The following is a 15649-nucleotide window of genomic DNA, read 5'->3' on the forward strand; positions in this document are numbered from 1 at the left end:
TCAAATCACAAATGTCGACAAATATCCAAACTGACAGGCTGCTGCACAGGCTGAGCTGAACTCCTGGGTGGGATGAACAGGCACTGTTGCATCCAGGTGCTGGGCCTCCCACCACCTTCAGGCATCCCAGCTGTAGTTCCTCGTTCACATCCCATTCAGGAATCTTGCAGTATAAGTCATCCTTTGGCAAAATCTCAATTTTTTCCCAAGTAAAACAGAAGCAGAACAGTAGTAAAAATTACATATTAGCAATCCTTTACTGTTTCTATCATAACACGGTTAGGTACATGTGTTCAGATCATTTGTGTATATCAAACATTCCAGAGCAACATTCCCAGTTTTTCTGTCTGTAGCTGTATTACATTTACAGTTCATGACAGAGTAATAATCTAATTCATTTATAAGAATTTGCCAGATTCTCTGGGACATTTATGTATACATTCATTTAAGGTGTTTTATAGCCCTTTCTTAGTCAACTTCATGTTAAAACATTATTAAGCTTACAGAAAAGTGTTGCTTTTCCCTTCTTTATTTTTTTTTAAATTAATTAATTTATTTATTTTTGGCTGTGTTGGGTCTTTGTTGCTGTGCGCAGGCTTTATCTAGCTGCGGTGAGCTGGGACTACTCTTCGTTGCGGTGTGCAGGCTTCTGTTGTCGTGGCTTCTCTTGTTGCAGAGCACGGGCTCTAGGCGCGCAGGCTTCAGTATTTGGGGCACGTGGGCTCAGTAGTTGTGGCTTGCAGGTTCTAGAGCTCAGGCTCAGTAGTTGTGGCACACGGGTTTAGTTCCTCCATGGCATGTGGGATCTTCCCAGGCCAGGGCTCGAACCCATGTCCCTTGCATTGGCAGGCAGAATGCTTAACCACTGCACCACTAGGGAAGCCCTTCCCTTCTTTTTTCTTTCTCACCCACAATCTGTTAAACAGTCAGATTGAGAGCATCTGACTGAAAAGGTAGAGTTGGAGATACACCAATTTCAACAAACAGGGGAATATACTGAAAATTTTACCAGACCTCAAACACACATTAGCCAAAATTGCAATAGGACCCTGTTTGAACACGCACATTGCTGTGCTGAGGGTTTTAGAAGCCTGGAGAGATGGGACCAAGTGAAGGGAACAAAAGACCACTCTTAGGCAATTTGGGTAATTCCCTTGCTGCAAAGCATGATTTGATAGTGAATAGGAAGACTCCTCTAACTGCGAATTTTTCCCCCCACTGACCTATTGCTAATGAAGGAGATCCTACCAGTGTAGAGCTTTTTCGATTTTTACAGTTAGGGGATGCAGATGCTGCTGGGAATGATAACGGTATACAACAGCGATTTTCTTCCTTAGGTAGAGTGACCTACTTTATCAATGTCTTTCCAACCCAGCAGCTACCTGAGAGGAAATAAATCAGGACACCAAAAAAGATGTCCACACATGCGCGCGCGTGTGTGTGTATGTATGTGTGTGTGCACGCGTGGGTGTGCAAGGGACACATGGAAGGGTAAGGGCATGGAAAGGAGGGGCTCAGGAAGAGGTGAGATGCTCAGAGTAAGGAGGTTCGCAGAAGGGTGGGGGTCTAGCGAGGGAGCGGAGGAGAGGAGAATCGGACATACCGTCTTCAGTACCAAGCACTTCCCTGGATAGAAGATCTGACCACTGGGGAGAAAGGGGCGGCAGCATGTGGGCCCTGGGTTCCAGAGGGTGGGGGAGGGGGTGGATCAGGGGAGTAAGAGGAAAAAGACAGCATAATCTATAGTCTCTTATTTCATGCAAACACCTACCTGGGTGAGCACCTGTGGATGCTATTCCCAGTCAGCCCTGAGGCATGCTCACCCCTCTTCTTGCCAAGGTCAGTCTCCAAAAACTGGTTGCCCAATCACGTGGCCATGAGTCAGGGCCCTGCCAGGCTGAGCAGGACATGGGTATGGGCGGGAACGGGGAGACTTGCACAACCCTGAACCACTGAGGACACCAGAGAAAGCCCAGCTGCGAGAGAAGACCCAGAGTGACCCCTCTAAAGCCTTGGAGAGGGGGGACACTGGGCAACAGGATTTCTGGCTTCTCATATGGGTTGGACCTCTTATGTGCCCTGTCACTTCCCAGACCAGAGCATTAACAGGGACAATGGGTCTTGTTTCTGTCTGCCCCTGTGGGTAAGGGGAAGGCCTAGGAGGTGTTAGAGCCAACACCTCTGACATCCCCAAGCTTGACTTTCTGTTCCAGTGACTGGCACTGGGCCCTCCTGAGTTGGAAACTGGGGTCATCACATCTCAGGGGGGTTTCCCCAAGTCTCTGGCAGGGTGGAATGGGGCACCCTTCTGAAGACCACTGCCCTTGGGTTCCTTGGCCAGCTTGGGTCTGAGGGGAGGAAGATGAGGATTGTTGGGTCTCCAATCCAGTTTCCCTGAATGTTGGGGGCTTAAGAGCCAGCCCAAGCTTGTGACAAGTTTGGGGTACAAACACCTCAGTCCCCCATAACCATCTGATGAGCGAAGGCAGGGAGCCAAGCTAATAGGAATAAAAACATATACTACTGGAGATGGTACAGAAAGCAGAAAGTTGGAAACAGAGGAAGCTACCCCTTCTCATATGTAGAGCTTGTCACATCTGAGCTAAAGTCAACAAAGAAACTGCAGTGCAGTGACTCCAAGAGGACATGGCTTTAAGAGGGTATGGGGGGGGCATTTGTGATTCTCAGTAGGAGTAGGGGAGAATTTTTACATTCCCTCCAACCACCACCACAGCCACCTGCAGAAATTCTGAAACATCTTCCAGGTAAGAATGGCTACAGTATTGGCAGCCAAAAAGGTTCAGTAACTATTTACTGAGCACCTCCTGTGTGTTGATGCCATGTGTGGATTCCTCGGGGCACTGGGCAGACACAGGTAAAGAACCACTGCTCCACTGGATCATCACTCTGGACTTGTCTGAGCATGACACTTTATTTACTCATAGGACAGCCCAGGAGGGAAGGTCTGAACCAGCACAACTTCGCCATTGGGGTGGGATGGGTGCTACGGGAAGTGACCCTCTGACCCAACCTGATCCCACATGCTCAGCCAGGCAGGCGAGGTTGGGTGTCACTGTCTTGAGTAGTCTCCAGCTCTGGTGGAAGCAGACTGTGAATCATGTGGGACAAAGCAGGGGTTAGCCTCACAGGTGGGCGGATGCAGGCAATATCAACAGAGCCACATTTGGAAGTCTGGTCAGACAGGTTATACACAGTCAGGAATCTGTAACTGAGCTTCAGATTTAGGAGAGTTCTCCAGTCTTGGGGCTGGGTAACTGGAAGGTATAGGCAGGGAGGCAGGAGTCCTAGGAGGTTACCAGAAAAGGAACCCAGGAACAGAGGACAAAGGTGAGGCAAATGGGGTTATGACCTTGATCTTGGGAGCTGGCCCTGGATCTCCTTGTCTTGGATCAGATGGGGGAGGGCAGGAGATGGGGAGTCATAAGAGAATATGCATGGGGTAAGCCTGCCAGGGAGGGAACCCATGGGCCCAGAGGAGGAGGAGAATTGGAAGCTGGAGATAGGGGTTGAGCTCCTGAGCAGCAAAGGAATCTGTCATCTGTCTTTTTAGGGTACACAACCAGGGTCCCCTCTAGACCACATGGGGTCCTCATATGAACTGAAAATGATGCCTCTCTGGGAAGACCAGTTGGGTAGACCCACCAAAGGCACTCAGATGGCACCTTTGCATGAAGAGAAAGACACGGCTCCCTCCTGCAGGTGCAGCCCACAACAGGACTCACAACTTGTGAACAAAACATGAGTTGGATTTCAGTGTCCACTTACTCCCTTGGTCGGCATCTGTGTGCAGTCCACCAGCTGCATGCCTTGTACGTGGATGTCTTGGGAACTGCTTAGGGAGAGGGTAACGAACCCTCCAGTTCTCCCTGGCACTGGTCGAGCTTGGACCTCCCAACAGAGCAGTGTCTGTGGGTGGGCTTACCTCCGTGGTGGGAGGAGGGAATGTTGAAATTAACTAGTCTGTGCCTTTGAAAACTGGCTCCACACCTCAGCTACAACCCTGCCGGGTCTCCTCTAATTGATTCCTTGTTCACACCATGTTGGAATGTCAAGAATCAGGGCTAATGACACTCCCTCCCCATCTAGAGGCCACAGAGTCATAGCTGGAGAGAGACTGACAAGCTGGTAGCCTCAGTCACAGGCTGATGGCTTGACTCCTGACCTGCAAGTTATAGTAATTACTAGTAACAACTAACATTTATAGAGCATGTTGCAATTTACCAAGTGCTTTCTCACACATGATCTCATTTGCTCCCTGTGAGACCGGGATGACTGGCAGGCTTCTCACGAATGAGAAGACAGACATGGAAAAGTCTGAGGTGACTGGGGCGGATGGGGAACAGGGTGGGTGGGAGGATGCTCTCTGGGGTCTGACTGCCAGGGTTCCCATCCCAGCTCTGCTATTTTCTGGACACAGAGCAAGTTGCTTCACCTTTCTTTGCTTCAGTTTCTCCATGCGTGAGAGGGGGATATTAGTAGCTACCTCATGCAGGAGGTGGTTGTGGCAGTTAAAATACTTAGAGCAGTGCCTGGCATGGAACAAGTGATCCCAGCATAGAGGGCCTGCATTCATAGTCAGCTCTGGAAAATAAGATCCACCAATATGTACAAAATCTCACATCTTTCGGCAGCTCATTTGTGGTACAACTAATATTGGGTCAGATTGCTGTCACATTTGGGAAATTTAATTGCCCATAAGTTTGTTGATCATGACTTAGCTCCCATACAGATGGACACAGTGGGCTGAATACTTGGGTAAGGTGCCCACAGATGCAGGTGACAGGGAAGAGGGAAGCACATGGAGCAGCCCCTGGGCTGGACTGGACAGTGTGGCCCCCTTTTGCATCGGGCAAAAGGTGGCCAACTAGGAATACAGGGTTAATGCCCCTTCCCATCTTTCAACAGAAGCCCAGAACACTGACTTTTAATGTGAAATATCCCAATTTTCAATTTTAGCAACTATTTTGAATTTCTTTAAAACACTGTGTGGGCCAGACCAGACCCAGCTTCAGGCCACCCACTTGTGCTGGCTCTCCAGGCTGTCCTCTCTGACTGCGACCCCCTGGAGCCTTCAGTGCCTGCTGACCACACATTTCTCTCCAGGCCTGTCCTTGCCTGTCCCCTTGATGGACACCGCCTACGAGTTTTGCTCCTTGAGGCCTGTAGGCGGGTAAAATGTCTGCCGTGAAAGCAATAGGGGTTCTGCCTCAAGTTGCCATAAAAATTCATTACTCCATTATCATGTAATATGAAAAAACCTGTGCTATGTAAAATAAGCTGAAATGCACTTCCAAATTCAAAAGAGCAATGGAAAATATTAATGAAGCTCCACATACATATAAGATACTGTGTACTTACAGTAATTTTTTAATAATCCTCATCTCAGGGGAGAGGTTCAACACCACATGAAAACCCCTCATTAAAGAAAGGAACCACAGAGTCATCTCCACCAACCTCTCATATAAGATGGAGAAACTGGGAGAAACCTGCCTAAGATCCCAGAGCTGGCTCCCAGCCTCTCAGCACCAACCTGCCGCTCCCTGTGTGCTTACTAAGCCTACTCTTCCAAATGTAATGCTCAATTCCTGCTTTCCAGGGCCTGTGATCCCCCTCCTCAGGGTACATCCACATACAGGTCACCCCAAGAATGTTTACTGGGAGCCTTCTGCATGTGCAGGGTAGCCCTTGTAGGGTGCCTTATGTGGTTATCCAAGGACCTTTGAGTGTTCCTCTACTTTTCTGAAAGGGGCATAAAGCATGCAAGAAACAACTTGGGCTCAAGGTGAGGTAGATCGCATATGACCACTTATGAGCCAAGTGACTGTGTGAAGCGTTTGGCCTCGCTGAGCCTCCTATTTCCTCTCTCTGGATATGCATGGATACCACTTTCACTTAGTATTGGTATAATTATTATGAGATTCCCCCAGGGGAACCACAAGGTCCCTGAATACAAGAGAGAGTTACACACAGAGAGACACACCGAGCACACACAAGCACAAATGTGCATGCACTGCCAAGTGCCCACAGTCAGAGGGCTGCTGAGGAGGTGGCCCTTGAAAACACACCCCTGGCCGCCAAGCCAGACGTTAGGTCACCCAGGATTTCCTGACACCAAGGGCCAGCAAATGCCTCGCGTGGCTGGGTCTGGTGGCCCCTGTACCTGTCTGACCACTGGCACTGGGATGCCTTCTCCTTGACTTCTGAATCCATTCGGCAATCCCAGGGCACACTGGGACCCGACTGTTTTAGCAGTGAATTACAGAGACAGTGTTCTCAGCAAGACTAAGGCAACAGGATTAGAACTGAACAGCGCCCATACTCACACTTGTGCAGATAAAGTCAGTTGGGCTAGTAGTGTCTAAATTTGAAGAGACTGACATTTCAGGGTAGAAAAGATTTTCCAGAGAAGAACAGCCAGGTACTGATGAAGAGCAATGTTTGAGAGACTATATGGGCAAGGATAGAATAGCCTGTGGCCCAGGCAAGAGGAATCAGGGGCTTATTCTAAATTCTATCATTGGGATCCTAATTAGCTTAAGAAAATAGCTTAGTCTTCTTGGCTATTGCCTTCTCCACTTATAAAAGGGGTAAAATACCTAGTTGTCAACATCTAGTAAATGCACACATGCCAAGCACTGCGTTAAGTACTTTTCATGTGTGTTTCATTTAATCCTCACAATAAAGTAGGTTCCATTATCATTCCCATTGTCCAGATGCAGAAACTGAAGCTTATGGAAGTTTATTTGCTACCAAAAAGGAGTGATAAATTATCACAGGAGTAGCAGGGAGAGCCTTCACAGAAGAGGTGATGTTGGAATTGTCTTAAATAATGAGTAGATGTTTGTTGAGTGGGCAACATGAGGAAGAGGAGAGCACAGTATATTCTATTTTTTATGGAATAAAGTTTTATTCCATAAAAAAAGAATCTTTACAGAGATTTATTAATTTGTTAAAATGTTTTCCCCAAAATCTTTCATTTTGTAATACGTGATTAAGAAAACATAAAATCTCTTTTTAAATAATTCACCATTTGAAGTAAATGGAAATAAAGCAGAGAGTTGAAATTTACTTCACAATGTAGTTTCCAGGAAATTATTTGTCAAGTTTCATTCTACTATGTTGTATTTGTTTTGTGATTTTAAACAGCAGATGGTCCAGGGAGAATTTGAGCCCTGGTAAGGAAAGATACGCACATACTCTGTGTTATGGTCCATACATAGAAATGCTTATCCTCAGAGACAGTTTTATTTTTTGTATGCATATGTTCAGCTTTATTAGATACTTACAAACAATTTACCAAAATAATTGAACCAATTTACACTTCTATCAGCAGTTTAGGAGAGTTCACTTTGCTCCATATTCTCACTAGGCTTGATTTAGAACTTTCCATCTTCTTCTTTTTAGCCATTTTCGTGGGTGTGCAGTGGTACATTGTGGCTATAATTTACATTTCCTTGATGATTAATAAAGTTTAGTATGGTTGGTTTAGGGTTGCTTTTTGTTTTCTGTTTGTTGAGCACAGTATATTCTAAGCAGAGGAATCAGCTTGTACCAAGGCCCAGAGATAGTAAATAAGCTGGAAAAGCAAACTGGGGTCCAAGTATGAAAGGCTAAGCTAAGGAGTTGGGCAGTAATGGGTCATCAAGGACTTTTTGATGGGACAGTAACATGATCAGATTTGTTGGGTGGACTAATTATCTTATAGTGCCTTTTGATTAAAGTTTTGCATTCTTCATTTATTATGGCTACAATTTACCCTTCCCCACCACTTCCATCTCATTCCCTTTTTTGTTACTCTAGTGGAGTGTATATTTCTGTAACTTGTTTAAATCCTTTTTGGAAGAAGACAGGCACTCAGTACCTGCCTACTTACAAATATATGTGTAGGTACACATATAGGTGGTGTCCATGCCAGGGAAGAGAGGGTGGCAAGAAAGACTGAGAAGGAAGTGATTGTTTCTGAGGCATAGATGGAGCAGTAAAAAGACTGGTCTCAGAAGCCAAGAGGAGAGAGAGTTGGAAGAAGGAGCAGCTGGCTGGCATGTTGCCAAGAGTTTAAATTGGATGAGGCTAAAAAAAGGTCTTGGGATTGAACAATGAGAAGGTCACAGGGGACCATGAGGGCAGTTCACTGTACTGTAGAGTCAGACACAAATGGGAGATGAAGAAGTGAAGGCAGCAAGGATAGACTCATGCATTCAAGAAATTTGCAAAAGGAAAGGCAGAGAAACAGTGATGGTTAAGTGAGGGAGGAGACTCCTATTTGTTTTTTTGTTTGTTTTCTTGTAGTTTGTAGGGAGTGGGTGAAGAAGGTGAGCTTCAGACAGGTGAATGGACACAGGGAGAAACAAACCCAGAGGTAAAATGAATCTTTGACCATAAAGATGTCAGGCAATGGAGATGGGGAGAAAGCTAAAATCCAAGCTACAGGCTTCCCTTGAAATGACAGCTGAGGTTGAAGTGTGCAATCTGATTGGAAGAATCTAAGAAGAAATACTGTTGATGTCATTGTCCCAGCTGCACCATTCTGGCCCCTACTCCTCTTCATCCATACACACATACTTACTCACTTTTTGTCCCCAGGGACAGTCACTTCTTGGGTCCTCCTGAGGCTCCTGGTGGGATTGGAGCTACCTTGGGCGGTCCGGGAGGGAAGGTGGACCACACAGGTGAGAGGGAGGGAGGGAGGCGAGGAGAGCAGCAGAGCAGCAAGCCAGGGCTAGGCGACGCAGGCTCAAGGCTCAGGGATTTCACTTTCTAGTTCCAGCTTTGCTTTGAGGGCTGGGTTCCATCCAATTGATGGTCAATTCCTGTTCTGCCTGTTCCACAGTAATTCTTTCATTCCATTGCAAAGATGAACTCAAAGAAGCTTGTATCCAAAAGAAGGATAAAAAAAATTAGTGTTGAATCTGATGGGAGAGATCTGGGGCTGCCAGCATATATGTAAGGCCACCTGTTCCCGGGTACTTATATAATCATAGTGCAACACTGAGTCACAGCCACCAGCAGAGCTGAAACACGTGTCAGTCTGTACAACCCCTCATCCTGAAGCATAGTAAGGTGTATTTCTTTTTTGTTTTAAGACTTTTAGAAATTTCAAGTAATGTCTGAAATATTTATATTAACATATTTCCATACAAATAACCCAAAGAAAGTTTAGTATTAGTTGTTTTTTTTGTGTGTTTGTTTGTTTATATTGCAGGTTCTTATTAGTCATCAATTTTATACACATCAGTCTATACATGTCAATCCCAATCGCCCAGTTCAGCACACCACCATCCCCAACCCATGGCGGTTTTCCCCCCTTGGTGTCCATACGTTTGTTCTCTACATCTGTGTCTCAACTTCTGCCCTGCAAACTGGTTCATCTGTACCATTTTTCTAGGTTCCACATACATGCGTTAATATACGATATTTGTTTTTCTCTTTCTGACTTACTTCACTCTCTATGACAGTCTCTAGATCCATCCACGTCTCAACAAATGACACAATTTCGTTCCTTTTTATGGCTGAGTAATATTCCATGGTATATATGTACCACATCTTCTTTATCCATTTGTCTGTCGATGGGCATTTAGGTTGCTTCCATGACCTGCCTATTGTAAATAGTGCTGCAATGAACATTGGGGTGCATGTGTCTTTTTGAATTATGGTTTTCTCTGGGTATATGCTCAGTAGTGGGATTGCTGGATCATATGGTAATTCTATTTTTAGTTTTTTAAGGAACCTCCATACTGTTCTCCAGAGTGGCTGTATCAATTTACATTCCCACCAACAGTGCAAGAGGGTACCCTTTTCTCCACACCCTCTCCAGCATTTGTTGTATGTAGATTTTCTGATGATGCCCATTCTAACTGGTGTGAGGTGATACCTCATTGTAGATTTGATTTGCATTTCTCTCATAATTGGTGATGTTGAGCAGCATTTCATGTGCTTCTTGGCCATCTGTATGTCTTCTTTGGAGAAATGTCCATTTAGGTCTTCTGCCCATTTTTGGATTGGGTTGTTTGTTTCTTCAATATTGGGCTGCATGAGCTGTTTATATATTTTGGAGATTAATCCTTTGTCCATTGATTCGTTTGCAAATAGTTTCTCCCATTCTGAGGGTTGTCTTTTCGTCTTGTTTATGGTTTCCTTTGCTGTGCAAAAGCTTTGAAGTTTCATTAGATCCCAATTGTTTATTTTTGTTTTTATTTCCATTACTCTAGGACTTGGATCAAAAAAGATCTTCCTGTGATTTATGTCAAAGAGTGTTCTTCCTATGTTTTCCTCTAAGAGTTTTATAGTGTCTGGTCTTACATTTAGGTCTCAACTCCATTTTGAGTTTATTTTTGTGTATGGTGTTAGGGAGGGTTCTAATTTCATTCTTTTACATGTAGCTGTCCAGTTTTCCCAGCAACACTTATTAAAGAGACTGTCTTTTCTCCATTGTATATCTTTGCCTCCTTTGTCATAGATTAGTTGACCATAGGTGAGTGGGTTTACCTCTGGGCTTTCTATCCTGTTCCATTGATCTATGTTTCTGTTTTTGTGCCAGTACCATATTGTCTTGATTACTGTAGCTTTGTAGTATAGCCTGATGTCAGGGAGTCTGATTCCTCCAGCTCCGTTTTTTTCCCTCAAGACTGCTTTGGCTATTCAGGGTCTTTTTGTCTGCATACAAATTTTAAGATGTTTTGTTCTAGTTCTGTAAAAAATGCCACTGGTAATTTGATAGGGATTGCATTGAATCTGTAGATTGCTTTGGGTAGTATAGTCATTTTCACAATGTTGATTCTTCCAATCCAAGAACATGGTATATCTCTCCAACTGTTTATGTCATCTTTGATTTCTTTCATCAGTGTCTTATAGTTTTCTGCATACATGTCATTTGTCTCCCTAGGTAGGCTTATTCCTAGGTATTTTATTCTTTTTGTTGCAATGGTAAATGGGAGTGTTTCCATAATTTCTCTTTCAGATTTTTCATCATTAGTGTATAGGAATGCAAGAGATTTCTGTGCATTAATTTTGTATCCTGCTACTTTACCAAATTCATTGATTAGCTCTAGTAGTTTTCCGGTGGCAGTTTTAGGATTCTCTATGTATAGTATCATGTCATCTGCAAATAGTGACAGTTTTACTTCTTCTTTTCCAACTTGTACTCCTTTTATTTCTTTTTCTTCTCTGATTGCCATGGCTAGGACTTCCAAAACTATGTTGAATAATAGTGGTGAGAGTGGGCAACCTTGTCTTGTTCCTGATCTTAGTGGAAATGGTTTCAGTTTTTCACCATTGAGGACAATGTTGGCTGTGGGTTTGTCATATATGGCCTTTATTATGTTGAGGAAAGTTCCCTCTATGCCTACTTTCTGCAGGGCTTTTATCATAAATGGGTGTTGAATTTTGTCAAAAGCTTTCTCTGCATCTATTGAGATGATCATATGGTTTTTCTCCTTCAATTTGTTAATATGATGCATCACGTTGATTGATTTGCATATATTGAAGAATCCTTGCATTCCTGGAATAAACCCCACTTGATCATGGTGTATGATCCTTTTAATGTGCTGTTGGATTCTGTCTGCTAGTATTTTGTTGAGGATTTTTGCATCTATGTTCATCAGTGATATTGGCCTGTAGTTTTCTTTCTTTGTGACATCTTTGTCTGGTTTTGGTATCAGGGTGATGGTGGCCTTGTAGAATGAGTTGAGGAGTGTTCCTCCCTCTGCAATATTTTGGAAGAGTTTGAGAAGAATGGATGTTACCTCTTCTCTAAATATTTGATAGAATTCACCTGTGAAGCCATCTGGTCCTGGACTTTTGTTTGTTGGAAGATTTTTAATCACAGTTTCAATTTCATTACTTGTGATTGGTCTGTTCATATTTTCTGTTTCTTCCTGGTTCAGTCTTGGAAGGTTATACCTTTCTAAGAATTTGTCCATTTCTTCCAGATTGTCCATTCTATTGGCATAGAGTTGCTTGTAGTAGTCTTTTAGGATGCTTTGTATTTCTGCAGTGTCTGTTGTAACTTCTCCTTTTTCATTTCTAATTTTATTGATTTGAGTCCTCTCAGTCTTTTTCTTGATGAGTCTGGCTAATGGTTTATCAATTTTGTTTACCTTCTCAAAGAACCAGCTTTTAGTTTTATTTATCTTTGCTATTGTTTCCTTTGTTTCTATTTCATTTATTTCTGCTCTGATCTTTATGATTTCTTTCCTTCTGCTAACTTTGGGTTTTGTTTGTTTTTCTTTCTCTAGTTCCTTTAAGTGTAAGGTTAGATTGTTTATTTGAGATTTTTCTTGTTTCTTGAGGTAGGCTTGTATTGCTATAAGTTTACCTCTTAGAACTGCTTTTGCTGCATCCCACAAGTTTTGGATCATCCTGTTTTCATTGTCATTTGTCTCTAGGTATTTTTTGATTTCCTCTTGATTTCTTCAGTGATCTCTTGGTTATTTAGTAACATATTGTTTAGCCTCCATGTGTTTGTGTTTTTTATGGTTATTTCCCTGTAATTCATTTCTAATCTCATAGCGCTGTGGTCAGAAAAGATGCTGGATATGATTTCAATTTTCTTAAATTTACTGAGGCTTGATTTGTGACCCAAGATGTGATCTATCCTGGAGAATGTTCAGTGTGCACTTGAGAAGAAAGTGTAATCTGCTGTTTTTGGATGGAATGTCCTATAAATATCAATTAAATCTATCTGGTCTATTGTGTCATTTAAACCTTCTGTTTCCTTATTTATTTTCATTTTGGATGATCTGTCGATTGGTGTAAGTGAGGTGTTAAAGTCCCCCACTATTATTGTGTTACTGTCGATTTCCTCTTTTATAGCTGTTAGCAGTTGCCTTATGTATTGCGGTGCTCCTATGTTGGGTGCATATATATTTATAATTGTTATATCTTCTTCTTGAATTGATCCCTTTATCATTATGTAGTGTCCTTCCTTGTCTCTTGTAACATTCTTTGTTTTAAAGTCTATTTTATCTGATATGAGTATAGCTACTCCAGCTTTCTTTTGATTTCCATTTGCATGGAATATCTTTTTCCATCCCCTCACTTTCAGTCTGTATGTGTCCCTAGGTCTGAAGTGGGTCTCTCGTAGACAGCATATATACAGGTCTTGTGTTTGTATCCATTCAGCGAGCCTGTGTCTTTTGGTTGGAGCATTTAATCCATTCACGTTTAAAGTAATTATTGATATGTATGTTCCTATGACCGTTTTCTTAATTGTTTTGAGTTTGTTTTTGTAGGTCCTTTTCTTCTCTTGTGTTTCTCACTTAGAGAAGTTCCTTTAGCATTTGTTGTAGAGCTGGTTTGGTGGTGCTGAATTCTCTTAGCTTTTGCTTGTCTGTAAAGCTTGTGTTTTCTCCCTCGAATCTGAATGAGATCCTTGCTGGGTAGAGTAATCTTTGTTGTAGTTTCTTCCCTTTCATCACTTTAAGTATATCATGCCACTCCCTTCTGGCTTGTAGAGTTTCTGCTGAGAAATCAGCTGTTAACCTTATAGGAGTTCCCCTGTATGTTATTTGTCATTTTTTCCTTGCTGCTTTCAATAATTTTTCTTTGTCTTTAATTTTTGCCAATTTGATTACTATGTGTCTCGGCGTGTTTCTCCTTGGGTTTATCCTGTATGGGACTCGCTGCGCTTCCTGGACTTGGGTGGCTATTTCCTTTCCCATGTTAGGGAAGTTTTCGACTATAATCTCTTCAAATATTTTCTCTGGTCCTTTCTCTCTCTCTTCTCCTTCTGGGACCCCTATAATGCGAATGTTGTTGCATTTAATGTTGTACCAGAGGTCTCTTAGTCTGTCTTCATTTCTTTTCATTCTTTTTTCTTTAGTCTGTTCTGCAGCAGTGAATTCCACCATTTTGTCTTCCAGGTCACTTATCCATTCTTCTGCCTCAGTTATTCTGCTACTGATTCCTTTGAGTGTAGTTTTCATTTCAGTTATTATATTGTTCATCTCTGTTTGTTTGTTCTTTAATTCTTCCAGGTCTTTGTTAAACATTTCTTGCATCTTGTTGATCTTTGCCTCCATTGTTTTTCTGAGGTCCTGGATCATCTTCACTATCATTATTCTGAATTCTTTTTCTGGAAGGTTGCCTATCTCCACTTCATTTAGTTGTTTTTCTGGGGTTTTATCTTTTTCCTTCATCTGGTATATAGCCCTCTGCCTTTTCATCTTGTCTATCTTTCTGTGAATGTGGTTTTTCTTCCACAGGCTTCAGGATTGTAGTTCTTCTTGCTTCTGCTGTCTGCCCTCTGGTGGATGAGGCTATCTCCAGGGCATATTTCTTAACCTTTCTGTTGCCATGGCCTAGCACAGGAGAGACCTCCTCTTGGGTAGACAGCAACTCTAGATGCTCAAGTTCAGGGCATTGGGAAAGGACCCCTAACCTGCAAAATACTTCTCTGAGACAGCAGTAGAAGGCTTTTTACTCCACATCATAAATACATCTGGGAGAGGTAACACATGGAATCCCAGCATTTAAAGTTGAGTGAAACTGTAGACCTGTCTAGTCAAATCTTCCCCCTTAACAGATTAAGACACTGAGTCCAGTGTCAGTGTGCAGTAAGAGATTAGCCACCACTCAAGGCCACACAGTGAGATCGTAACAGACCAGAGACTTGAACCTGGGTCGCCTGATAGTGAGCCCATGACACTGTAGACACACTAATTTACTGAGGATATTGCCCTTTTGTATCTCAGGCTGGGAGACAAGTGCTTCCCGCCTCACTGTTGCCTATGTGTGCCTGCTTTCCTCATACAGCCCTAGCGAGGATGACCCCAAAGAGTTTTCTCTTAATCCCAAGTTCTGCTTAAAATTCTCACGCTAGTTTTTAAATGGATAGTATTTGGATTTCAGGTGGAATCTCCAACTCTGGAGCCTCTCTGTCTGTCTGAATGTGGTTCTGTCTCAGACATTCCTAGCTTAATGACTTTGGGCATGTTATGTAACTTATTTGAGTCTCAGTAGCCTCATCTGTGAAAGGGGGATAAAAACAACAGAATTGTTGTGAAATCACTGAAATAATTTATGAAAAGTGCCTAGCACAGAATAAGTGCTCACCAAATGGTAGCTACTAGTTAAATGGCAGAAGCACTGCTGCCTTCACAAAGAATGAGGAGTTCCAGCCGGGAGCACCCAGGGAATGTTGCCTTCATGCTGACACTGGAAATCCTCATGAAAATCTCTGTCCAGAGCCTTTCTGTGAAGTCCTCAAATCTCCACCAGCAATGTAAACACTGTGTGACCTGAATCCTTTCCAGGTCCCTGCTCTAAAGTTGCTGAAGTCCAAATGTAAGAACATCTGAATTGCCACACCCCTCCTGGTTGTCTCTGGAAGAGGCAGCAAGGGATTGTTTGAAGGGGAATGGGTAGTCTTCTCAGCATCCTTCAAAAAAGGTTAAAATGCCACCCACCTACCCCAGATGTTTGTCCTGCTCTCACTTAATAACCAATTGATTCTGTCATCAGAGTTATCTAAATAAATTATTGCCAGAACATCTTTTGTTTTTCATAATTTTAAATGTTTAAATTTTAAATGTTTAAAGCACATATTCTAGGGGAAGGGGACCTGTAAATATTAACAGAAGTGAGAGAGGCATCTGGGGACAGCAGGCAGAGCAGAAGGTGTGGTGAGGAG

This window comes from Balaenoptera physalus (assembly GCF_965194825.1).
Source record: "Balaenoptera physalus genome assembly, chromosome: 15".
NCBI classification, from domain to species: Eukaryota; Metazoa; Chordata; class Mammalia; order Artiodactyla; family Balaenopteridae; genus Balaenoptera; species Balaenoptera physalus.